The 25626-nt window shown below is 42.2% G+C and overlaps 2 pseudogenes; one reads left to right on the top strand and one right to left on the bottom strand.

The window, feature by feature from the left end:
• LOC138382887 (zinc finger protein 737-like) overlaps positions 1 to 24661 on the top strand; it is a 59595-nt pseudogene extending 34934 nt beyond the window's left edge.
• Positions 1039 to 1217, bottom strand: LOC138383140 (U2 spliceosomal RNA; annotated as a pseudogene).
• Positions 24662 to 25626: the final 965 nt, after the last annotated feature.

Genomic DNA, 25626 nt, shown 5'->3' on the forward strand with positions numbered 1-25626 from the left:
CTCTGGGAGGCCGAGGCGGGTGGATCGCTCAAGGTCAGGAGTTCAAGACCAGCCTGAGCAAGAGTGAGACCCCGTCTCTACTAAAAATAGAAAGAAATTATATGGACAACTAAAAATATATATAGAAAAATTAGCTGGGCATAGTGGCGCATGCCTGTAGTCCCAGCTACTCGGGAGGCTGAGGCAGGAGGATCGCTTGAGCCCAGGAGTTTGAGGTTGCTGTGAGCTAGGCTGATGCCACGGCACTCACTCTAGCCTGGGCAACAAAGTGAGACTCTGTCTCAAAAAAAAAAAAAAAAAGAATGGAGAGCCCTAGAGCAGTGTCAGTATATTTACCCCACTTTTATCATAGAAGCCTATATATACAAATTCAGGGAAGACTGATAAAGAGCAATGAAATCCTGCATTATGATATAAAATTTTGTAAATGCTACATAAAATCTTAGTTCTGTTACCTAAATTACAAATAAAATACTGTGCGTTGTTTCCATGCAGGATAAGAAGTGGTTGACTTTTATTTTCCATGTCTATATTTGAAATTACCTTCCCACCAGCAGGTGCATAATTCTATGTATCCACTTTGCTTGTTTTCTATGTTCCTTTAAAAAGATGCTTTTGAGCTATAAAGAGTCTTTTCTCCGATATCATCACAGCTGTTATTAGACACAGCAAAACTGCATGAAAATATCTAATACTGAGGGTGATTCCACCAGTAATATGGTAGGTAATATGTAGGATAACAACCAGACATTATTTCTAATTTGGCCAGAAGAGTTAGTTTACATGAATGCATCTGAGATCCAGTGACTTCCACTTTCATATTTCATATCAAAGGATTCTGGAACATTCTTTTTGACATTTAGCCTTCAACTTTGGAAAACATGCCTATTATACTTATACTTGAATTCATCATCATAAATATTTAAATTTTGAGGAGGCATAAAAATTAGATTAGCCTCCACTGTGAGGCCTGGTTACTGATTCCATCTTCTCTGCTACAAACCCTAGACTCAAACTATCCCTGCTGTGCCAAGTACCCCAGTGGTAATTCCTCCCAATAATACAGCAACGACTGATTAATGAGGACAGGACTCTGCTCATCCTGCTTAAATGGCAACATGATTAGCATCTCCAGTCTTGCATAGAGGACATATCAGATATTAAACTGATAAGAACAGATACAAAACTTGATCTTAGCCAAAAGGCCGAGAAGTGATGCATCCCCAGTCTTGGAAGAAAGGCCCTGATGTTTGCTCCTACTGCTCTGTCAGCAAGCTTGTGGGCTGTGCTCCCACTTATGGTCCCAATCAGAAACTCTGGAATGGTGCCCCCACATTCCTCATGCAGAGGCTGCCACTGGACCCCGACAGACCCTGTGGACGCAACTACTCCTGCCCTGTCAGGACTGGGCTGACGCAGGGTCCCTTTTTTATTGAACTGACTTTTCTTATTGTGGTATCTACAAGGGGGACTCCTACATTTGACCATTTTTACTCTGATTTTTGACACTGCATTGCCTAAACGGCTTAACTGACAGAATTCCAAGAATTAATAGCAGAGAAGGACACCTATTGCAACATTGACTTCATGACACCTTTCCCCTGGCACCCATGTCTTTCCTTGTGATAAACAGAAACTGAGACTTTACTGCTACTTTTTTCCCACCCCCATGAACTCTGTCATCTGACAATGCAGCTGGCTAACACCATTACCTGCTTGACCACAGGTAGCTTTTCTCTGCCACAGAGCTTCTTCCCTGCCTATAGGGAGTCTGCTTTCTTCCACCACATGGCAAAGCTTCCAGGCTGGATCAGCTTCCACGGACACCTCCTCACCTTTATTCTTAGCTTTTCTGGAGACTCCTCTACTGCTAGGACAACTTTATAGGCTAGAACTTTTGCAACACTCAGCCAGTCCCTGACGCAGCTTACATCTTTCCGATCTGCACGGAGCTGTCTCATGCACAACAGCATGTGTGACTTCTGGCCCTGGTGACTGCTTCATGCCCTTCCAGACTACACACCAATTTTTCCACCTGCTGAAAGACGCTCTCATGTTACAATTTCTGTCTTTCATTCGCATGGTCACATAGACTGTCCCACCAACCCTGACTACATCTTGACCTAGCAAGACCTTTACAGGTGCATTTTCTCACCAGTCTTAAACTTTAGAAATATTAAATTTAACAAAGTTTAATTGAACAATGAATAATTTACACGTCAGGCAGCCTTTGGGACAGAAGAGGTCAAAGATTTGCTCCACAATGTGGGCAGAGAGTATTTAGAGACAGCAAACACAAATGAGATACAGAGACAGCTTCGCTGGTTACAGCTCGGCCTTGGCCTTTTCGCGGCAGGTCTGAACAATTGGCAGCCTGTGGGTGGCTGAAGGTTGGTTGCTGTTAGTGCCCAAGACTCAGCTATTATCTACACGAAACATACTCCTCAATTGGGTTTATGGTTTCTTTATATATTAAGTTAGGTTGCAGTTTTGTTCTTAAAGATTAAAGCAGGAAGGCAGCCTCAGGCCACAATTAGTTTAACTTTCTCTTAGGCCACCTCCATCGCTGTTTCTACAACCTCTACCACTTGGAAACACTTGACACCTCAGTTGTGCTTGCCAGCCATTTGGGACAGATAGGACTCAAAACTTAGGTTTGACTGGGCCATCTCCAATATCCAGATTTACACCTACGTCATAACCTCCTGCACACCCAGTGTCTTCAGACCTTACTACTTGTTTCTGAGTAATTTAGATCCTGTCCCATTCCGGCCTGCCATTGCTCATAATCAAGCAACTCCAAGCCTACTATTGATAAGTCCAAGTCTGTTCAAATCCTTTTACATCCCCATGTGACTATTTATTTCTCAGCCTCAGTACATCTGGTGGCTCTTGCTGCCCTAGGTGGCTTCATGTTCCATGTTCAATTGTGGCTTCTCCACACCTACTCACCAACTACTCTGCACCAAAGTCAATGAAAATGTTCATCACAGGGTCATTTCAGCCACCCACCGAGCAGCCAACATTTCAGCTTGCCGGTAATGCCTTTGCCAACATTCCGCCACTAGTCCATGTTTACAGTCAAGCTCCGGTTACTTCCTGTTAATGTCTCTTTCCTCACGTTGGTCAGTTTCCTCCAGAGCCACAGCTGATCCTCACTCTCTTTATCTCCCCTCATTTTCAGCCAACACTGGGACAGCTGTGCCCTCTTTGCTGATGACAGAGTTCGGTTCTCACTGGACTGTTCCAGGGATGCTGCCAATTCCTGACTTGGCATCACACGTGCCCTCTTACTGGGTAACTTCATACTGATTGGGGCACCTGCACTGGCTGCTTGGGCACCTGTCACCTGACTTCCCTCGAGGGGGGATGGTGATCCTTTTCTGGCGATCCTCCTTTCCCCACCTATGGCCGCACCCACCCCCTTCTTGCATTCCTTCACCTGCACCAAAAGGGCTATATGACCCCTGGGGGAGTTATCAACCGGGACAATCCAAAGCCATCAAATATGATACACTATAAGAAAAATGAAGCCTTAATACACAAATAAATGCATATATATAGGGTGTGTATTTTTTCTCTGGCCTCAGGAACTGCAGATGCTGGCCCATCCCAACTTTTCCTGGGACTGTCTTAATGTTATGAGTCTGCGTTTCTCCTTTCTCTCTATTGGAATTTCCCCCCAGGAACAAAACTGCCATTTGCTTGTCAGATAATGGGAAATAAATCTGACTCAAATTTAGTGGCCTTCTACCTGAGGAAATTGTTAGTGGCCCAGTGGCTAGGGCATGTTGAGATATCTCTTCTAAGGTAAATGGTACGTTTTTGCATCTGGCTCCTTCCACAACCAGGAAAAAGACACAGTGTGTAGAGGCTTCTTTAGATTGTGGAGGCAGCATATTCCCTACCTGGGTGTATCACTGCCTCCCTCTTGCCAAATGACCTGAAAGGCTGCTAGTTTCCAGGGGGTCCAGGAGACAACTCTGCAGCAGGCCCGGGATGCTGTGCAAGCTGCTCTGTCACTCAGACCAGGTCATCAAGTTCCAGTGGTTCCTGAGGTATCAATGGTAGTTAGGAATATTTTGGACCTTTATAAGTCCCAAATAAGTGCATCATATTTCAGCCTTTAGAATTCTGGAACAAGGCCATGGCATCACCTGCAGATAACTACTCTCCTTTTGAGAGACAGCCCTTAGCCTACTACTTGGCCTTCCTAGAAACTGCATGATCGACATGGGCCACAAGTTACTGTGTAACCCGAGCTGCCTATGATAAGCTGAGTATTATCGGACCAACCAAACCATAAGGTGAGTGTGCGTAGCAATACTCTGTTGTCAAATGAAAGTGCCATATAGGTGATTGGGCCCAAGCAGATCCTGAAACACAACTAAGTTATAGGAAGAAGTCACCTAAATGCCAATGGTTTCTTCTCCTGCACTGCCTTCTGTCTCGAAGCCAGCACCTGATGGGGAGTACCCTACTATCAGTTGGCAGGGGAAGAATAGACTGGGGCCTGTTTGACAGATGGTTCTGCACAACAGGCAGGTACCACTTAAAACTGGACAGCTACAGCACTACAGCCCCTCTCTAAGACATTCCTGAGGGACAGAGGTGAAGGAAAATGAGGGACAGAGGTGAAGGAAAATCTTCCCAGTGGGTGGAATTTTGGGTGGTACACATCATTGTGAACTTCTGTTGGAAGGAGAAATGGCCAGACATGCTACTGTATATCAGTTCCTTGACTGTGGCTCACAGTTTGGCTGGAGTCTCAACAACTTGAAAAGAAAATGATTGGGAAATTCATCAAAGGGAATTTGGGGAAGAGGCACGTACATAGACATACTCCCGGAAAAGCCAAAAACATGAAGATATCTGTGTCCTATGTCAAGGCCAACCCAAGTGTGATCTCAGCAGAGAAGAGTTTAAATAACCAGGTCGACAGGATGACCCAGTTTTTTGATACCAGTCAGCCTCTTTCTGCAGTCACACTTGTCATCACCCATTTGGCCCATGATCAAAGTGGCCATCCTGGCAGGAAATGGAGGTTATGCATGGACTCAGTAATGTGGACTTTCATTCACCAGGGCTGACCTAGCTATGGCCTCCACTGAGTGCCCAATATGCCAACAGCAGATACCAACACTCAGTCCCAGTATGGCACCATTCCACAGGATGATCCGCCAGCTGGTTGGTGCCGGGTTGATTATACTGGACAACTTCCATAATGAAAGGGGCAAGCTTTTGTCCTTACTGGAAAGACACTTACTGTGGATATGGATTTGCTTTCCCTGCAAGCAATGTTTTTGCCAAAACTATTGTTTATTGACTTGCAGAATACCTCATCCACTATCTTGTTATTCCACAGAGCACTGCATTTGACTAAGGAACTCACTTTACAAAGAAGTGTAGCAATGGGCCCATACTTACAAAATTCATGCTCTTATCATTTTTTTCATTGTTCTGAAAGAGCAGGCTTCAGAGATCTATGAAATGGCCCCTTTGAAGATGCATTTACAGCACCAATTAGGTGCAGTGTCATGAAGGTATGAGATAAGTTTGCACAGAAGGCTGTATATACTCTGAATTAGCATCCAACATACGGTGCTGTTTCAGCTATACTCAGGATTTACAAATTAAAAGATCAAGTGGTGGAAATGAGAATGACACAGCTCACCATTATCCCTGGTGCCCAAATAACAAAAGTTTGGCTTCTTGTTCCCATGACTTCATCCTCTACTGGCCTAGTCTTCTTTGTCCCAGAAGGAGGAATCTTCCACCAGGAGGCACAGCAATGATTCCATTGCCCTGGAAGTTAAGACTGCCACTGGCCACTGTGGGATCCTCATGTTTCTGAGTCACTAGGTCAACAAGGGAGGAGTTACAGTGTTGGCTGAGGTAATTGATCCAGACTACCAAGAGGAAGTTGATCTACTGTTTCACAATGGAGATAAGAAACAGTATTCTTGGATTACAGGATCCCTTAGGGCTGTGGTCCCCGACCCCCAGGCTGCTGACTGGTATCAGTCTGTGGCCTGTTACAAGTCAGCCACACTGCAGGAGATGAGCAATAGGCAGGTGAGTGTGTTCATCTGTACTTATTGCTACTCCCCATCCTTTGCACCATGGCCTGAGGTCCATGTCCTGTGAGGTCAGTCGTGGCATTAGATTCTCACAGGAGTGTGAACCCTACACTCACCTGCACACTCGAGGCATCCAGCTTGCGCACTCCTTATGAGAATCTAACGGCTGATGATCTGAGGTAGAGCTGAGCTAGTGTCGGTGAATGGCTGCAAATACAGATGATCATTAGCAGAGAGGTTGCATTTTGGTGAGTTGTATCATTTTTTCATTATCTATTACAATGCAGTAATAATAGAAATAAAGTGCACAATAAATTAATATGCTTGAATCATCCTGAAACCATCCCCCCTGCTCCCAGCCTGTGGAAAATTTGTCTTCCATGAAACTGATCCCTGGTGCCAAAATGATTGTGGACTGTGGCCTCAGGGTGTCTGTTAGTATCACTATGCCCTGTGATGAAGGTCAGTGAAAACTATAACAGCACAATGCAAGCAGTACTGTAACTGACCCAGTCCATTCAAGAACCAAGGTTTGGGTCAACTTTGCAGGTAAAACCCAGGACAAGCTCAGGACTTTTCTGGAGTTACAGCAAATACAGAATGGGCAAGGAAAGAAGGCAGTTTATGAATATGAGCTAGGACCATGGGACCAGCTGTGGCAAGGAGGACTGTAATTTTCATGAGTATTTCCAGATTTTGTTATAAGTACTTTTTTTGCTTATATACATGTATTAAGCAAATATCTCTGTGTTTTCCTCTTATTCCTTATGTTTCATAAGATGTATTTAGACTTTATATCAGTATTTTATTGTGAGTAATTTTACATCATATTATTCAGTTTCTGGATGTCTAGAGATGAGAAACCATCACTCAAGGACTTTACCTCTTGTTCTGGGCAAAGGCTAAGTGTGTGTTAAGTTGTCTGCAAGTTTCAGTTGTACACAAGTTGTATCATGTTAAGTAGAATTATGAACCTGTCATTTTTATTTCGAAATTAAGTGTGGCTTAAGAAGATGCTTATGGGTTCCAAGTATAAAAAGGGGAAAACTTCTGGTGGTTGACTGTCTGTCAATTTTATTGATATTTGGGTAAGTGATGCCTTGGTAGCTGGCAAAACATCATTTCCGGGTGTGTCTTATAGGGAGTTTCATAAAGAGATTGTATTTGAATCAAGAGACTGAGGAAAGGGACTCTGCTCTCACCAATGAAAGCAGTCTCCATTAAATCTGTTGAGAGCCCAGATAAAACAGAAAAGTATGGGTTATCAGAAGTTATTGACATTAATGTCACTAAAGTTTGTATACAACACCCCCCCCCCCCACTGCTAAATTTGTCTGGCAAAAAAAAAAAGTAGAGGAAAGGCAAACTATCACCCACACTTCTGGAGTTGGCATATCAATCTTCTGTCTTTGAACATCACAGCTCCTGGTTCTCTGGCCACTGAACCTTCCCCGGTGCCCCACCCTCCTGGTTTTAGGTTCTTAGGCCTTCAGACAGAGACCACTGGCTTACTTGTTCTTAAGTTTTCATTTGGCATATGGAACCTTTTGGCCTATATAACTGCATAGGCTTATCCTCATAATAAATCTCTTCCTGTATATCTCTATAAATTCTATTGGTTTTCTTTCCCCTCTGGAAAATGCTGACTAGCACATTGTGTCAGGGAGAAAGTATCCCTGGTATGGAAACTTGTGGGCAGAAATGAGTTTGGCCAGAGGAGGCTAGACAGGTGGCGACTATGGCTGCAGCAAGCCTTAGAGGAGATAATGGGAGGGTGGGGGGAAGACAGGGTCAGATGCCGGGTCCTGGCACCCTGTGTCATTACTGCTCTCTGAAAACATCACCTCCAAATTTAGTTTCTTAAAACACCAAACATGTATTATGTCACAATTTCTGTGGCCTGAGAATCCTGGCATGGGTTAGCTGGGTGCCTCTGCCTCAGGGTCTCTCAGAAGGCTGGGGCTGTTTCCCCAACTGAAGTTTGGGCAGCGGAGGATCAGCTTCTAAACTCAATCTGGTTAGTTGCTGGCATCATGCAGTTTGGAATGAGGGCCTGAGTTCCTTTCTGTCTATTGGCCTGGGCCCTCCCTCCATTCTTTGTCACACAGGCCTATAAATAGAGAATCTCAAAACATTCAAGCTTGCTTCCCCAAAGGAAGGTACAGGAGGGGGGGGCAGAGAGTAGACACCTGAGAGAGAAAGTAAGTGGCAAGTCACAGTCTTTTAGTAATTCAATCTGTGAGGTGACAGTCCATATCTTTAGTTTGCATGCTATTGACTAAAAGTGAGTCACTAACCCTTATTGGTTACACAAGGATGGGGATACTTGGAGGTGGGGATCATTGTGCACCATCATGGGGCTCCCACCACAGACACAAAGGTAAGGCACATGAGCTTGTTTCTAAATATAAGCGGAAGACATTGGAAGGTTTATTATCAGAAGATAACAAAATCTGAATTTTATTTAATTCCAACTCCCCCATGGTGGGCCTTGGTAAATGAGACCAAGAGAGGGAGTGATTTCCCCAAGATTCAACTGACAGAACCCATGTCAGTTTGAGTTGCATTCTAGGTTATATCCCACTGATCACAATTCTTCCATCTCTAAGCTTATGCCTTAGAAACATATAATACACACCTACAAGAATTATAAGTATTATCTCATATGCACCAGATGAGTTCCCTTGGAGCTAGATGGTAAGCATTATTCCTTCCCACTGTGCAGGTTGAAAGACTGAGGAGGCCATTGGAGGCACAGTGACATATTTGGGCTCAGAGAACTGGTAACAACAAGAAAGCTCTGACCCAGCTCTGTCTCCTCAAACCTGTGGCCCTAACTGTAGCCAGGTCTTCCTGGGGTGCTGAGGGAGGCTGTGTTTGTATAACCGGGTATAAGACAGCAGCTGACATGCGGGAGGAGGGTGAGCAGTCAGCAGTCCAGAGGGCCCTTTGAAAAGGGCCCTCATGATGGAACCTTGAAGAAGTGACCTCACCTGCTTGGTGATTAACCCCAAGAGAACTTAGAGCTCTGATAACCAGGCACCCACATTCTAGAAACAGCCCTCTATACAACTCACTTGACAGGAGACTCTTAAGAGAGTAAGATGTCCTCCTCCTGTATCCCAACTGTCTGAGGCTCTTGTCTCCGAGGCCTGGAGTGAGAGCCTTTCTGAATGATGCAGACATTGGCTCAGTGCCCAAGCTTCTCACTCCCACACTTCAGACCAGTTGACAAGAGACGCCCCAAGGTAACACACGGTACCCCAGGGCAGGTCCATCCAGGTCAGGCCTCACTTGTGATTCCACCTCGGCAGCCTCACACCCCTCCCTATTGATATATGCGTGTGGGAGGAACGGGGGATGAGAGGGATTCCTGTGCAGAATCAGGCTGAGGGGTGTTGGAACACTGGGGGGTGTGTCATGTTCATACCCCAGGTCACGATGGCAGAATGGAAAGGTGAGTGTTGGGGATCAAGCTTGTCTGCTCAGATGTTAATTCTGAGACCTTGATTCACCATATGGTTTCCTCCCTGGCTGGGGGTCTCTGGAGATTATTCTCTGTGTCTGATCTAGGGTACAGAATTTCTAAGAAGACCACTGACACCTCTTGACCTTGCTGCCAGGCAGCTTTTTCTCAGGGCTCAATGCAGGAGATCAACGAGGAGGTGTGTGGGTCCAACTACTCCATCCCCTTGGGTAACGGGTAAGGGTACCATGCCACCAACCATGGCCAGTACTGCACTGGGGTGAGAGTGGGCACAGAAGTGTTTCTACCACCTGGAGCTCAACATGACCAGGGTGGGCCTAGGACTCGGAGCCAAATATGGGAACTCCGTGGGTTCTGTCCTAGGACTTTTTTACTTGAGTGATTCACAGTCCCCTCCCAAAAAATCCTGGCCTCCATTAGTCCCCAGTGGCAACTTGGTTAGGTACAAAATTCATGTGCATATGCTTGTAGGAAGATCAGAGAAAATGTTTGCATTTTTTTCACTTTATTCTAGACCATGAGTGTCTTTGCATTTGACTACTGTTTTATAGTTTTAGCTACTTGCCACAGGTATCCTATGTGGCTGTCAGCTCCACTGCCCTTCCAGGCCTCTAGTTGTATAAAACAAACAAATACCACTCTTACTAGGATGGTTTATATTTTAAAATATTTGAGGGGTTTAAGCTATTCTAACATCTGTCTGCAACTTGCTGTCTCACAGAACACATCCTCTTAGTGCTGCCATGGTGAAAGCTGTGGTCTCACTTGTGTTCATAATAGTCCACCAGGGAGGCCATTTCTCACAGCATTTTAGCCTTTCAATGCTGGTGGACCCTGACATGATTCAATTCTCTTGCCATCTCAGCTATGCTGCAGGGGACACTCTGCGTGTGTCCTAATAGATCACGTCAGTTTGATAGGGCTGCCATAACAAATTACTACAGGGCTGGATGTTTTTAGCAACATTTACTCAATTCTTGAGGCAAGAAATCTGATACCAAGGTGGCAGCTGGAGTAGTTTCCCATTTATTTACTTATATTTTCACGATGTTTGAAGACAAAAAAATTTAAATTTGATGGATAATTCATCAAATATTCTCTTCATTATTCTTTTCGTGTAAAATCTACGCAATGTTTGCCTAATTCAAGATCACAATAAAATACTCTACTATTCCTCCTAGGAATATTTTAATTCTGGCATTTAGATGTACAATCGTTTTGAACATTTTTGTCACGTGTTTTAAATTTGGGGTCCACATTTCCCCTTTTGCATCTCCATATCCAATTTTACCAGCATCATTTGTTCAAAACACTTTTCTTTCCTCTCAAATTTGTTGGCCCCTTTGTGAAAATGCCTGTGTTTGTTAACGAACCTTCAAATCTCCTCATTGTTCTACCTGCATCTATCCTCATTCTACTACTACGTGCTTTGATTACTGTTACTCCTTTTAAAGATTATTTTGTGGTTTCTGGTTTACTTTACACACAAATATAGATTTAGGGTAAGCTTGTTGATTTCTATAAAAAATGCAGTTGAAAATTTGAAGGGCGGCCCCCTCCCCAGGGGACGCGTCCTAGGCACTGCCCCGCTGCCTGGTCAATATCACCTCAGTGATGTCACAGAGCGGGTCCCCACCAGCAGCTGGTGCCCGAATGGGGGCAGCCAGGGCAAGCAGCCGGGCCAGGCTGCCCAGAACCAGGGAACCAGCGTGGCGGCGACAGCGTGGCCTGGGGGCAGGGGAGTCCCCAGCTCAAGACAGCACAGTAAAGCACAGCCACAAGGAGCTCCTCCACAGGGCCCAGGGCTCAGCAGGACGGGCAGGGGACTATATGCTCCACTAGCAGGTGACCCTAATGGGGCCCAACGACAGCCCCTACCAAGGAGGGGGTCTTCTTCCTGAGGGTCCAGTTGCCATCCTATTAGGCCTTCAAACCACCCAAGATCGCATTCACCACCCGAGTTGACCCTCCGACATTAACAGAAATGGAAGCGTCTGTCGGGCCTTCCTTAGATCTGAGTGGTCGCCCGCACTGACCATTTCCCAAGTGCTTCCGTGTTGTGCGCCCCCAACCCCGATGATCCTTTGGTTCCTGAGATTTTGAAGATCTGCAGAAAGGATAGGAGAAATTACGATGGAAAAGCTCAAGAATGGACTCAGAAATAGGCCATGTGACTTCAAAATAAATAATACCATCACCTTAATGGTAAAGATAAAGTGGCAGTTCAATTAAAATAAACTTGAAGGGACTGCATTGACTCTGTAGATCAAGTTATGGGGTTTTCTGTTCTTAACAATATTAAGTATTGTTATTTAACATTAGATGTCTTTCCGTTTATTCATTTATTTTAAAATTTCTTTTAGCATTTAAAAAACCAGTGTAAAATTCTTACACTTCTTTTGTTAAATTTATTCCTGAATATTTATTTGTGATGCCATTGTGAATAGAGTATTTTCTTAATTAAATTTTCAGATTGTTAATTGCTCGTATAATATATATCGATCTTGTGTCTTGTGACATGGGTGGATTTATTTTGTTAGTTCTCATGGGATTTTAGTAAATTCCTTCCAAACTTTTATGTGGAAGATTATGTTGTTTGCAATAAATGGTAGCTCTTTTTTTCAATCTGGAGGATGTTATTTCACTTTCTAATGTAATTTCCCTGGCTATTATCTCCAGTACAATGCTGAATAGAGTAGGGAAAGTGGAGATCTTATCTTGTTCCTAGACTTACTTTTATTTATTTATTTATTTTTTTGAGACAGAGTCTCACTCTATTGCCCGGGCTAGAGTGCAGTGGCGTCAGCCTAGCTCACAGCAACCTCAAACTCCTGGGCTGGAGTGATCCTTCTGCCTCAGCCTCCCACGTAGCTGGGACTACAGGCATGCGCTACCATGCCCGGCTCATTATTTATATATATATATATATATATATATATATATATAGTTGTTTTTGTTGTCCAGATAATTTATTTCTATGTTTTAGTAGAGAGGGGCTCTCGATCTTGCTTAGGCTGGTCTCGAACTCCTGATCTCAAATGATCCACCCACCTCGGCCTCCCAGAGTGCTAGGAATACAGGCTTGAGCCACCATGCTCGGCCTTATACTTATTACTGATGCAGAATTTTTGTTGTTGTTAAAAAAATCCTGTCTGGACATCTATCTTTCTGCCGCTCATGAATTTTCTGTTGCATTTATGATTACATCACAGGAATGGGAGCTTGAAATATTCTGCATGCTTTTAAATACTTTCCTAAAATAAATTCTGTTTTAGTGTCTCACATGTTTAAAAAACTAAAAAGTATGAAGTATCTGTATATTTCTTTGGATGACATTATTAATGATGAGAAACTAATACTTTTCCAAATATTTAGAACATAGCATTTCCTTACTATAAATATACTTGTATATCTTCTAGATGTTGTTTTCATGTTGTTTTATTGAAAGTTTCAAACTTTAATTTTCTTCTTAAAACATGTGTTCCCAAATATGACAAGTTCACTTTTCTATTGTTGAAATTTACAAGTAAATGGTGTCCAAATTCAGTAGGGATAGTGCCTCATTGTGCCTATCTTTCCTTAAATGAAGACAAAAAGAATGAATTCAGGTTGTGCTGAAAATAAAAAGGAAGAATAATGGTGATGACAATTGTTCATTTGTGGCTTGGGAGGGCATCGGACCCTTAAGAATACTGAACAGTATAAAACCTCTTTCTCTGAACTTAGAAACAAAATTAAAGCATTCATGTTAAAAGTGTGAACTGTATGCACTTAGGGTGAATAATGTCAGAAAGGAGGGACATCAACTGATTGTAGTCACGTGCCCATGGAGAACAGAAGATATTCCAATTTACAGCTTGGAAATGTCCAACCAAATTCAATATTTTTACATTTTATTATATATGACTTTCATTTTGTCTTCACAGTGATGCACAGGGGCCTGATGGTAAAAGAACTTGCAAGTCTTTAGGAAAAAGAGTATATACTTTGCTTCTTTGTTCTGGACACACACATGCAGATGGCCAAAAGCATTTTTATTATAGCAGTTCCCAAAATTGGTAGCACAGGAATTGAGATCAAGTCATCAAGTCTCTCCATGGTTTCTCTGTCCCACATTTTTACAGTGACAATTGTCCTGCCTGTGCTTTCCCCCAGGGAAGCTAAGAATGATAAATCTTCCTGTCAGAAACATTGTGCCTCCACTTGCAGCTTACACTCCATTAACTTTGTAGAGAATAGTCGATGTATTGCAGTCATTCAGTGGTATCTAGGATGTAGCATATTTATCCTTATGTCATTTCTGCGTTTCATAACGATCTTTCCATGGAACTACTCTTGGTGAGAAATAAGTTTTCCTTCTCTGAAGTTGCCAGCTGTTTTCCAGTTTGCCAGCTATTGCCACTGACTGACCCAAGTAACCCTCTCTCATCTTGTCACCTGCAATGATCCTAATCACTTTATGCTCTCAATGAGCCCTCATAGGTCTTACAATGCTGCTCGGTACCTGTGACAAAATTAGTGATGAAAATGACTCTATATTCATTAGTATAGTAAAAAAAAATTAAGAACCATATAGATAATATTTAGTCAGCACAGGGCAGAGTGTAAAGATCACCATTCAAATGATATCATTTATAAAATAGTGCTATTCTAAAAATTAGATATTGTGATACAGAAGAGTAAGTAGATTATTCCAAACTTCTTTTTTCTTCTAAAGAACATATTCTCTAATGCAAAACAGCTCCTGGGTTTCTGTAAATGGCATTTTGAATTCACTCCTATTTTTCCCCTACCCCTGATCTATGCCCAGGTACATTATGATCAGTCTTTTTTTCCTGGTTCATGTGATGGTGTTATTTTTCATTGCTCATGATTGTGCATATGCTTTGGGACTTACAGCATTGAAAGGGGCCTAGGGTGAATGCCGGTATGAGAATGAACTTGTTCTGTGTCATATGTTCACTGAGGGTGCTCAGAGGATTCATCTTCAGCTGCAGGAGGCCATGGTTGTCACTTCTTATGAGTGCCGAGATGTGCATTAGTATTTTCACTTTTCAATGTATCAGATAGTACTCAATTATTAGCATCCTGGCCAACCTGTAGGCCCCCTCCGTAAACTTTTTTAAAATTTTGTTTCTCCCTAGAGTGTACTATATTACTGCAAATTGCATGACTTTTCTCGTTGGGTTTCCCAGGTTCGTTAAATTCATACATAGGACACAAAGTTTAAAATGCAGATACACAACAAATGATTTTTCATACAGAAACAGATGTTTTTGACACCTATCAATTGTTTGATTCTGTGAGTTGAGACATATTTCCAAAAGATATAAAAATACTTTAGTTGTCACCATTATTCCATTGAAATAATATATATAGTTAATGAATAACTGTATATTCATTATACAGTTTTTATATTAGTACATGTATTAGTAGATTATGCCCAAATATTTTTTAACTGATAATTCCTTAACATACCAGAGTATGATTCGTAAAATATGGAGACCGCTATACCTTTAAGAGAGTATTACTTGGATGCTTCTCATGGGTCCAACTTGACAGCAGAACAAAGAAATGGATCAAGGATGCAGATGTACATTGGTGGCAACTATCAGTTGTTTGCTTCTGGTAGTTAAGATAATGATGTCCCTTTATTAAGTTTTTAGAGAAAGATGATCAAATATTAGATGAGTCCTTTACAAACTCTTACAAATCAGCTGGTTTTAGAGCAATTCTCTACATCAGCCATTAATTTCTGAGGATGAGCCAGAAATACTAATTATCAACATATCTGCATTGCCTTATATATTTACATGCATGTGATGACATAGACAGGAGAGACTTTAGAATATAATTGGACATTCATCTCAGGAAAAAATCTAAGTGAATGTGCTGTTTTTAATTTTTTCTGTCATAAAGCTGAATTTTTCTGAGCACTGAATTAAACTAGTGATGCCTGAATCCGAGACAAATGACATGAGATAGTAACTCCACAATAATTAAGTGAAATTTTACAAGGTGTTCTGGTGTAGGAGATATCCTGAAAACATCAGTGGGATTATCTTTGTTATTGGAGATGTCAGTGATTTTCAAGGCACAGGAGAATATCCTTGTTGCAAGTGAAATCTCAGGAAAAGAATCATGTGACTATGTTGATGCAACTTCATGGTTGTCATAAGGTCATTAAAAGTAGTGTTTACCCTTTTGATAATTGAGAAGTTGTATATTAGCTAGTCTGTTTGAGATGAAGAGTTCACGTAGGGATTTCTGGGACATAAACTAAACTGGGACTAAACTCACAGAGAACCATGACCAGTTTTAGGTGATACAGGATTTAGATAAGCACATAATGACCCCCCCAAATTGCCATGTCCTAATTCCCACATATTGGGAATGTACTAGACTTCATGGCAAAAGGAATATAAGATTGAAGGTCAGATCAAGGTTGCTAAACAGCTGACTAAAACTGGAAAGATTATTCTGAATTATCAGAATGGGTCCAGTGTAATCACAAGGGTGCAAAAATGTGGAAAAGTGATAAATAGAAAGTGTCAGATTGGTGAGATGTGAGAAAGACCCCAGTGGATATTATATTTTCATTGGTTTAATCAATTTTATATGCCTATCAATGTTTTGGAAGTTAAATGTAAAATGAGGGAATAAAGAACAACAAAGATATGATCTCCAAAAGGGGGGGGCCCAGGTACAATAAAAGTATAGATAGTGTGCATTCCACAAGGGCATAATTATGCATATGTTGGTGTTTTCCATATACATGTTTGGTGTGGGAAATGATGCAGAGGCTAGATTTTCAGAATTTATATGAGATAGTCCATGTTAATCAAGACTAAGTGGATAAAATAAGAAACAATAATTATGGTGACAATTTGACTATTTAAGAAAGAACATTGATGATGTAACGTTTATTGTTTTTTCCAGCTATACAAAAGATGTTTCCTCTGTGCCATTAAGATGAATATTCTTTCTACTCATGTTATTAAAAATGCCTTTTTTTCCCAAGCTGGCATTGGAGTCTCAGCCAACACCTTCCTCCTTCTCTTCTATATCTTCACATTTCTTCTGGAGCAAAGGCCTAGCCCACTAACCTGATTATCTCTCACTTGGTCGTCATACACGCAGTGATGCTCCTCACTGCAGGGGATTTTTGTCTACAGACCTCTTGGAGTCTCTGGATTTTTGGAACGACTTCAAGTGTAAGGTGCTTTTCTACATGAGCAGGGTGGTGACGGCCTCTCCTTCTGCACCACCTGCCTCCCGATCATGCTCCAGGCCATCACCACCAGCCCCAGCACCGCCCGGATGGCAAAGTTCAAACACAAGTTCACGAATTATGTTATCCATATTTTCTTCTCTTTATAGCCCCTGATTTTGCCTTTTAGTAGTAACCTGATATTTTACACTGTGGCTTCTTTAAACATGGCCCAGACCAATCTACTGAATCTTGATAAATACTTTCACCCATAAACTCCAACATCAGAGATCTGTTTTTCACTCTGACAACATCCAGGGATATTCCTTTGTAGGACTGATGCTGTTCCCAAGTGCGTACACGGTCATTCACTTGTTTAGGCATCAGGCGGGATCCCAGCACCTTCACAGCACCGGATTCTCCCCGAGAGCCTGTCCTGAGAAAAAGCCACCCAGATCATCCTGCTTGTGGTGAGTTTCTTTGTGGTCACGTACTGGACAAACCTTATCATGACATCCTTTCAACCCTGTTGTGGGTGTTCAGAAGCTTGTGGTCAATGTGTGTGCCACTGTTTGCTCTTTGATACAAATGAGTTCTGATAAAAGAATAATTAATAACCTGCAAAATATGCAACAGAAGTTTCAACAACGTTTAACATGCTAGGGATAAAAAGTTGTCTGAAACATAGATTTTTCTGTCATTAGTTAATTATCCAAGCAGCATATAAATTGTTATCTAATTTAAATAAAATATATTGAGTCACACTTTTATTATCAAAATACTTTTGAATTTGATGCTCCCAAGAACAATATAGCTCCACTAGTTTAACATCCATTATGATTTAATATTCTCATATTAAACCTCTTAACTCTTTCATCTTTATCTGACCTTCATAAGGGAAAATATTTCTTTCTCCTTAAAGTATACCTTAGGAAGCCCCTGTTCTTAATCAGATCTTTCAGGGTTTTTCTTCTGTTTCTTCTTAGCTAAGAATCTAATCCTAGGGCTGGGCATGGTGGCTCATGCCTGTAATCCTAGCACTCTGGGAGGCTGAGGCCAGACGATTACTTGAGCTCAGGAGTTCGAGACCAGCCTGAGCAAGAGCAAGACCCCGTCTCTACTAAAAATAGAAAGAAATTTTCTGGACAACTAAAAAAATATATATAGAAAAAAAATTAGCTGGGCATGGTCATGCATGCCTGTTATCCCAGCTACTCGGAAGGCTGAGGCAGTAGGATCACTTGAGCCCAGGAGTTCGAGGTTGCTGTGAGCTAGGCTGATGCCACGGCACTCACTCTAGCCTGGGCAACAGAGTGAGACTCTGTCTCAAAAAAAAAAAAAAAAGAATCTAATTCTAGTTTGAATTTTTCTCAGCACCATTTCTAAACATTTCTCTGTTTTCTGGCTCTATACAAGCTGTGGAAACTTCCTTCTCATCTTTGGACATTAGGTTTTTTTTACTTTCTTACTTTTTTTATGTGTTTACCTTCTGTTTGGTGTTAGGTGCAGCTTGACTATCGATTTTAATATTTTTTCTTTGCTTTTCTCTTTTTTATGTATTGCATTTCTGAATTTAATGATTCAGAACCCTTTGTTCTTTTTATATATTTTAGTGAACAAAGTACATGTGCTTGTTTTCTTCTCACTGTAGTCTTCATATAGGTATTACTAAATTTGTATTTTCTATTACTTTGTCTCCCTTGGACATGGTGCCCAAAATTACAGTTTCCTAGCCCTCTCCTCACATCAGTCTAATTTAATGTTTTACCCAGATGTTATGTATTAAGTGGATTTATTACATTTTCAATAGTTTTCATTTGATTTGCTCTTTCCAAACACGGCTTCTCAAGCTTATAGTTTCTTGTGCTAGCCACATCATTTTGGTTTCCCATTTTCCCCATTGTATTGACTTAAACATTTTAAACATAATTCTTATATCTGAAAGTTAGGCGATGTGAATTTCTTCTAACTCTCATCGTAGTATCTTATTCCTTGTGTACAACATAACTTATAATTTGGCTGTCACATATAAGAGACAGCATACTCGGGACATCTACTGCCACTTTTTAAAAAATGTATTCCATTATCCTGTAGCCCGTTGGACAATCCGTATGGATTTGGTGTCTTTGTGATCAGCTGTGTCTGAATAGAGCATGTGCCTCTTAGTTGATTGCTCCCCTAGATAATGCCCTTGATTTACTTCTACTCCTGGGATTCTCACAATTTCCTTTTGCCTCTTCTCAGCATTTTATGGATTCTTGTATTTTTCTGAGGATTTTAGCCATGTGCATTAAAAGTGTTTAGAATGTATAATATTTTCCCCAAAACATAAATATGGACAGTGTCCACATGAAGAAAATATTTCACACAATGTTTTTTGTAGCATCAACAGCATCTCATAATAAATCCCAAGTTTCTTCACCGGGAACACTCCCCTTCAATATGCCATATGGGAATTATAGGTCGTAAAATGTGATTATTTAAAAATGTAGTAGACATTTAATTTTGTATTTTGCCCAAATACCTGAAATGACAATACTAGACTACAGAGAATAGTACTTATATATGGTCAGAATTTCTGTTGTCTTGTAAAATGAAGATAATATTGGTAGAATTATATGGACTGTCACCTCACAGATTGAATTACTAAAAGACTGTGACTTGCCACTTACTTTCTCTCTCAGGTGTCTTCTCTTTCCCCCCCTGCCCCCCCTCTCCTGTCCTTCCTTTGGGGAAGCAAGCTTGAATGTTTTGAGATTCTCTATTTATGGGCCTGTGTGACAAAGAATGGAGGGAGGGCCCAGGCCAATAGACAGAAAGGAACTCAGGCCCTCATTCCAAACTGCATGATGCCAGTAACTAACCAGATTGAGTTTAGAAGCTGATCCTCCGCTGCCCAAACTTCAGTGGGGGAAACAGCCCCAGCCTTCTGAGAGACCCTGAGGCAGAGGCACCCAGCTAACCCATGCCAGGATTCTCAGGCCACAGAAACTGTGACATAATACATGTTTGGAGTTTTAAGAAACTAAATTTGGAGGTGATGTTTTCAGAAAGCAGTAATGACACAGGGTGCCAGGACCCGGCATCTGACCCTGTCTTCCCCTCACCCTCCCATTATCTCCTCTAAGGCTTGCTGCAGCCATAGTCGCCACCTGTCTAGCCTCCTCTGGCCAAACTCATTTCTGCCCACAAGTTTCCGTACCAGGGATACTTTCTCCCTGACACAATGTGCTAGTCTGCATTTTCCAGAGGGGAAAGAAAACCAATAGAATTTATAGAGATATACAGGAAGAGATTTATTATGAGGATAAGCCTATGCAGTTATGTAGGCCAAAAAGTTCCATATGACAAATGAAAACTTAAGAACAAGTAAGCCAGTGGTCTCTGTCTGAAGGCCTAAGAACCTAAAACCAGGAGGGTGGGGCACCGGGGAAGGTTCAATGGCCAGAGAACCAGGAGCTCTGATGTTCAAAGACAGAAGATTGATATGCCAACTCCAGAAGTGTGGGTGATAGTTTGCCTTTCCTCTACTTTTTTCTTTTCTTTTTTTTTTTTGCCAGTCAAATTTAGCAGTGGGGCGGGGGGTTGTTGTATACCAACTTTAGTGACATTAATGGTAATAACTTCTGATAACCCATACCTTTCTGTTTTATCTGGGCTCTCAACAGATTTAATGGAGACTGATTTCATTGGTGAGAGCAGAGTCCCTTTCCTCAGTCTCCTGATTCAAATACAATCTCTTTATGAAACTCCCTGTAAGACACACCTGGAAATGATATTTTGCCAGCTACCAAGGTATCCCTTAGCCCAATATCAATAAAATTGACAGACAGTCAACCACCAGAAGTTTTCCCCTTTTTAAACTTGGAATCCATAAGCATCTTATTAAGCCACACTTAATTTGGAAATAAAAATGACAGAGTCATAATTCCACTTAACATGATACAACTTGTGTACAACTCAAAGTTGCAGACAACTTAAAACACACATACCCTTTGCCCAGAACAACAGGTAAAGTCCTTGAGTGATGTTTTCTCATCTCTAGACATCCAGTAAATGAAATAATATGATGTAAAATTAATCACACTAAAATACTGATATAAAGTCTAAATACAACTTATGAAACATAAGAGAATAACAGGAAAACACAGAGATATTTGCTTAATACATATATATAATCAAAAAAAGTACTTATAACAAAATATGGAAATACTCATGAAAATTACAGTCCTCCTTGCCACAGCTGGTGTCATGGTCCTAGCTCATATTCATAAACTATCTTCCTTCCCTACCCATTCTGTGTTTGCTGTAACTCCAGAAAGTCCTGAGCTTGTCCTCGGTTTTACCTGGAAAGTTGACCCAAATCTTCGTTCTTGAATGGACTGGGTCAGTTACAGTACTGCTTGCATTGTGCTGTTATAGTTTTCACTGACCTTCATCACAGGGCATAGTGATACTAACAGACGCCCTGAGGCCACAGTCCACAACCTTTTTGGCACCAGGATTCAGTTTCATGGAAGACAATTTTTCCACAGGCTGGGAGCAGGGGGGATGGTTTCAGGATGATTCAAGCATATTAATTTATTGTGCACTTTATTTCTATTATTACTGCATTGTAATAGATAATAAAATAATCATACTGCTCACCAAAATGCAACGTCTCTGCTAATGATCATCTGTATTTGCAGCCATTCCCCGATGCTAGCTCAGCTCCACCTCAGAGCATTAGGTGTTAGATTCTCATAAGGAGGGCGCAAGCTAGATGCCTCGCATGTGCAGTTGACAGTAGGGTTCACACTCCTGTGAGAATCTAATGCCACCACTGATCTCACAGGACATGGACCTCAGGCCATGGTGCAAAGGATGGGGAGCAGCAATAAATACAGATGAACACACTCACCTGCCTATTGCTCATCTCCTGCAGTGTGGCTGACTTGTAACAGGCCACAGACTGGTACCAGTCAGCAGCCTGGGGGTCGGGGACCACAGCCCTAAGGGATCCTGTAATCCAAGAATACTGTTTCTTATCTCCATTGTGAAACAGTAGACCAACTTGCTCTTGGTAGTCTGGATCAATTACCTCAGTCAATACTGTAACTCCTCCCTTCTTGGCCTAGTGACTCAGAAACATGAGGATCCCACAGTGGCCAGTGGCAGTCTTAACTTCCAGTTTAATGGAATCATTGCTGTGCCTCCTGGTGGAAGATTCCTCCTTCTGGGACTAAGAAGTCTAGGCCAGCAGAGCATGAAGTCATGGGAACAAGAAGCCAAACTTTTGTTATTTGGTCACCAGGGATAATGGTGAGCTGTGCCATTCTCATTTCCACCACTTGGTTTTTTAATTTGTAAATCCTGAGTATAGGTGAAACAGCACCATATGTTGGATGCCAATTCAGAGTATATACAGCCTTCTGTGCAAACTTATCTCATACCTTCAAGACACAGCACCTAATTGGTGCATAAATGCCTCTTCAAAGGGGCCATTTCAAAGTTCTGTGAAGCCTGCTCTTTCACAACAATGAAAAACATGATAAGAGCATGAATTTTGTAAATATGGGTCCATTGCTACACTTCTTTTTAAAGTGAGTTCCTTAGTCAAATGCAGTGCTGTGTGGAATAACAAGATAGTGGATCAGTATTATGCAAGTCAATAAACAATAGTTTTGGCAAAAACATTGCTTGCAGGGAAAGCAAATCCATATCCACAGTAAGTGTCTTTCCAGTAAGGACAAAAGCTTTCACCTTCCATTATGGAAGTTGTCCACTATAATCAACCTGGCACCAACCAGCTGCCTGATCATCCTGTGGAATGGTACCATACTCGGGCTGAGTGTTAGTATGTGCTGTTGGCAAATTGAACACCCAGTGGAGGCCATAGCTAGGTCAGCCCTGGTGAATGAAAGTCCACATTACTGAGTCCATGCATAACCTAAATTCCCTGCCAGGATGGCCACTTTGATCATGGGCCAAATAGGTGATGACAAGTGTGACTGAGGAAAGAGGCTGACTGGTATCCAAAAAACGGGTAATCCTGTCTACCTGGTTACTTAAACTCTTCTCTGCTGAGATCACACTTGGGTTGGCCTTGACATAGGACAGATATCTTCATGTTTTTGGCTTTTCTGGAAGTATGTCTCTGTACATGCCTCTTCCCCAAATTCCCTTTGATGAATTTCCCAATCATTTCTTTTCAAGTTGTTGAGACTTCAGCCAAACTGTGGGCCACAGCCAATGAAATGTTATACAGTAGCATGTCTGGCCATTTTTCCTTCCAACAGAAGTTCACAGTGACATGTACCACCCAAAATTCCACCCACTGGGAAGACTTTCCTTCACCTCTGTCTCTCAGGAATGTCTTAGAGAGGGGCTGTAGTGCTGTAGCTGTCCAGGTTTTGGTGGTGCCTACATGTTGGGCAGAACCATCTATCAACCAGGCCCCAGTCTTTTCTTCCCCTGCCAACTGATAGTAGGGTACTCCCCATCAGGTGCTGGCTTCGAGACAGAAGGCAGTGGAGGAGGAGAAGAAACCATTGGCATTTGGGTGACTTCTTCCTATAACTTAGTTGTGTTTCAGGATCTGCTTGGGCCCAATCACCTATATGGCATTTCGATTTGACAACAGAGTATTGCTACACACACTCAACCTTATGGCTTGGTCGGTCAGATAATACTCAGCTTATCATAGGCAGCTCGGGTCACACAGTAACTTGTGGCCAATGTCCATCATGCAGTTTGTACGAAGTAGTAGTCTAAGGGCTGTCTATCAAAAGCAGATTAGTTATCCATAGGTAATTGTATGGCCTTGTTCCAGAATTCTAAAGGCTGGCATATGATCCACTTATTGGGGTCTCATAAAGGCTCCCAAAAATTCATAACTGCCATTGATACCTCAGGAACCACTGGAACTTGATGACCTGGTCTGAGTGACAGAGCAGCTTGCACAGCATCCTGAGCCTGCTGCAGAGTTGTCTCCTGGACCCCCCTGGAAATTAGCAGCCTTTCAGGTCATTTGGCAAGTGGGATGCAGTGATGCACCCACGTAGGGAATATGCTGCCTCCACAATCTAAAGAAGCCTCTACTCACTGTGTCTTTTTCCTGGTTGTGGAAGGAGCCAGATGCAAAAACTTACCATTTACCTTAGAAGAGATATCTCAACATGCCCTGGCCACTGGGCCACTAACAATTTCCTCAGGTAGAAGGCCACTAAATTTGAGTCAGATTTATTTCCCATTATCTGACAAGCAAATGGCAGTTTTGTTCCTGGGGGGAAATTCCAATAGAGAGAAAGGAGAAACGCAGACTCAAAACATTAAGACAGTCCCAGGAAAAGTTGGGATGGGCCAGCATCTGCAGTTCCTGAGGCCAGAGAAAAAAATGTACACCCTATATATATGCATTTATTTGTGTATTAAGGCTTCATTTTTCTTATACTGTATCATATTTGATGGTTTTGGATTGTTCTAGTTGATTAACTTCCCCAGGGCTCATATAGCCCCTTTGGTGCAGGTGAAGGAATACAAGAAGCGGTGGGTACAGCCATAGGTGGGGAAAGGAGGATCGCCAGAAAAGGATCACCATCCCCCCTGGAGGGCAGTCAGGTGACAGGTGCCCAACCAGCCAGTGCAGGTGCCCCAATCAGTATGAAGTTACCCAGTAAGAGGGCACGTGTGATGCCAAGTCAGGAATTGGCAGCATCCCTGGCACAGTCCAGTGAGAACCGAACTCTGTCATCAGCAGAGAGGGCACAGCTGTCCCAGTGTTGGCTGAAAATGAGGGGAAATAAAGAGAGTGAGGATCAGCTGTGGCTCTGGAGGAAACTCACCAACCTGAGGAAAGAGACATTAACAGGAAGTAACCGGAGCTTGACTGTAAACGTGGACTAGTGGCGGAATGTTGGCAAAGGCATTACCGGCAAGCTCAAAGGTTGGCTGCTCGGTGGGTGGCTGAAATGACCCTGTGATGAACATTTTCATTGACTTTGGTGCAGAGTAGTTGGTGAGTAGGTGTGGAGAAGCCACAATTGAACATGGAACATGAAGCCACCTAGGGCAGCAAGAGCCACCAGATGTACTGAGGCTGAGAAATAAATAGTCACATGAGGATGTAAAAGGATTTGAACAGACTTGGACTTATCAATAGTAGGCTTGGAGTTGCTTGATTATGAGCAATGGCAGGCCGGAATGGGACAGGATCTAAATTACTCAGAAACAAGTAGTAGGGTCTGAAGACACTGGGTGTGCAGGAGGTGATGTCATAGGTGCAAATCTTGATATTGGAGATGGTCCTCTCAAACCTAAGTTTTGAGTCCTATCTGTCCCAAATGGCTGGCAAGCACAACTGAGGTGTCAAGTGTTTCCAAGTGGCACAGGTTGTAGAAACAGTGATGGAGGTGGCCTAAGAGACAGTTAACTTATTGTGGCCTGAGGCTGCCTTCCTGTGTTAAGTCTTTAAGAATGAAACTGCAACCTAACTTAATATATAAAGAAACCGGAAACCCAATTGAGGAGTATGTTTTGTGTAGAAAATAGCTGAGTCTTGGGCACTAACAGCAACCAACCTTCAGCCACCCACAGGCTGCCAATTGTTCAGACCTGCCGCGAAAAGGCCAAGGCCGAGCTGTAACCAGTGAAGCCATCTCTGTATCTCATTTGTGTTTGCTGTCTCTAAATGCTCTCTGCCCACATTGTGGAGCAAATCTTTGACCTCTTCTGCTCTCAAAGGCTGTCTGTCCTGTAAGTTATTCATTGCTCAATTAAACTTTGTTAAATTTATTTTTTCTAAAGTTTAAGACTGGTGAGAAAATGCACCTGTAAAGGTCTTGCTAGGTCAAGATGTAGTCAGGGTTGGT

The sequence above is a fragment of the Eulemur rufifrons genome, chromosome 4 (assembly GCF_041146395.1).
Source record: "Eulemur rufifrons isolate Redbay chromosome 4, OSU_ERuf_1, whole genome shotgun sequence".
Classification (NCBI taxonomy): Eukaryota; Metazoa; Chordata; class Mammalia; order Primates; family Lemuridae; genus Eulemur; species Eulemur rufifrons.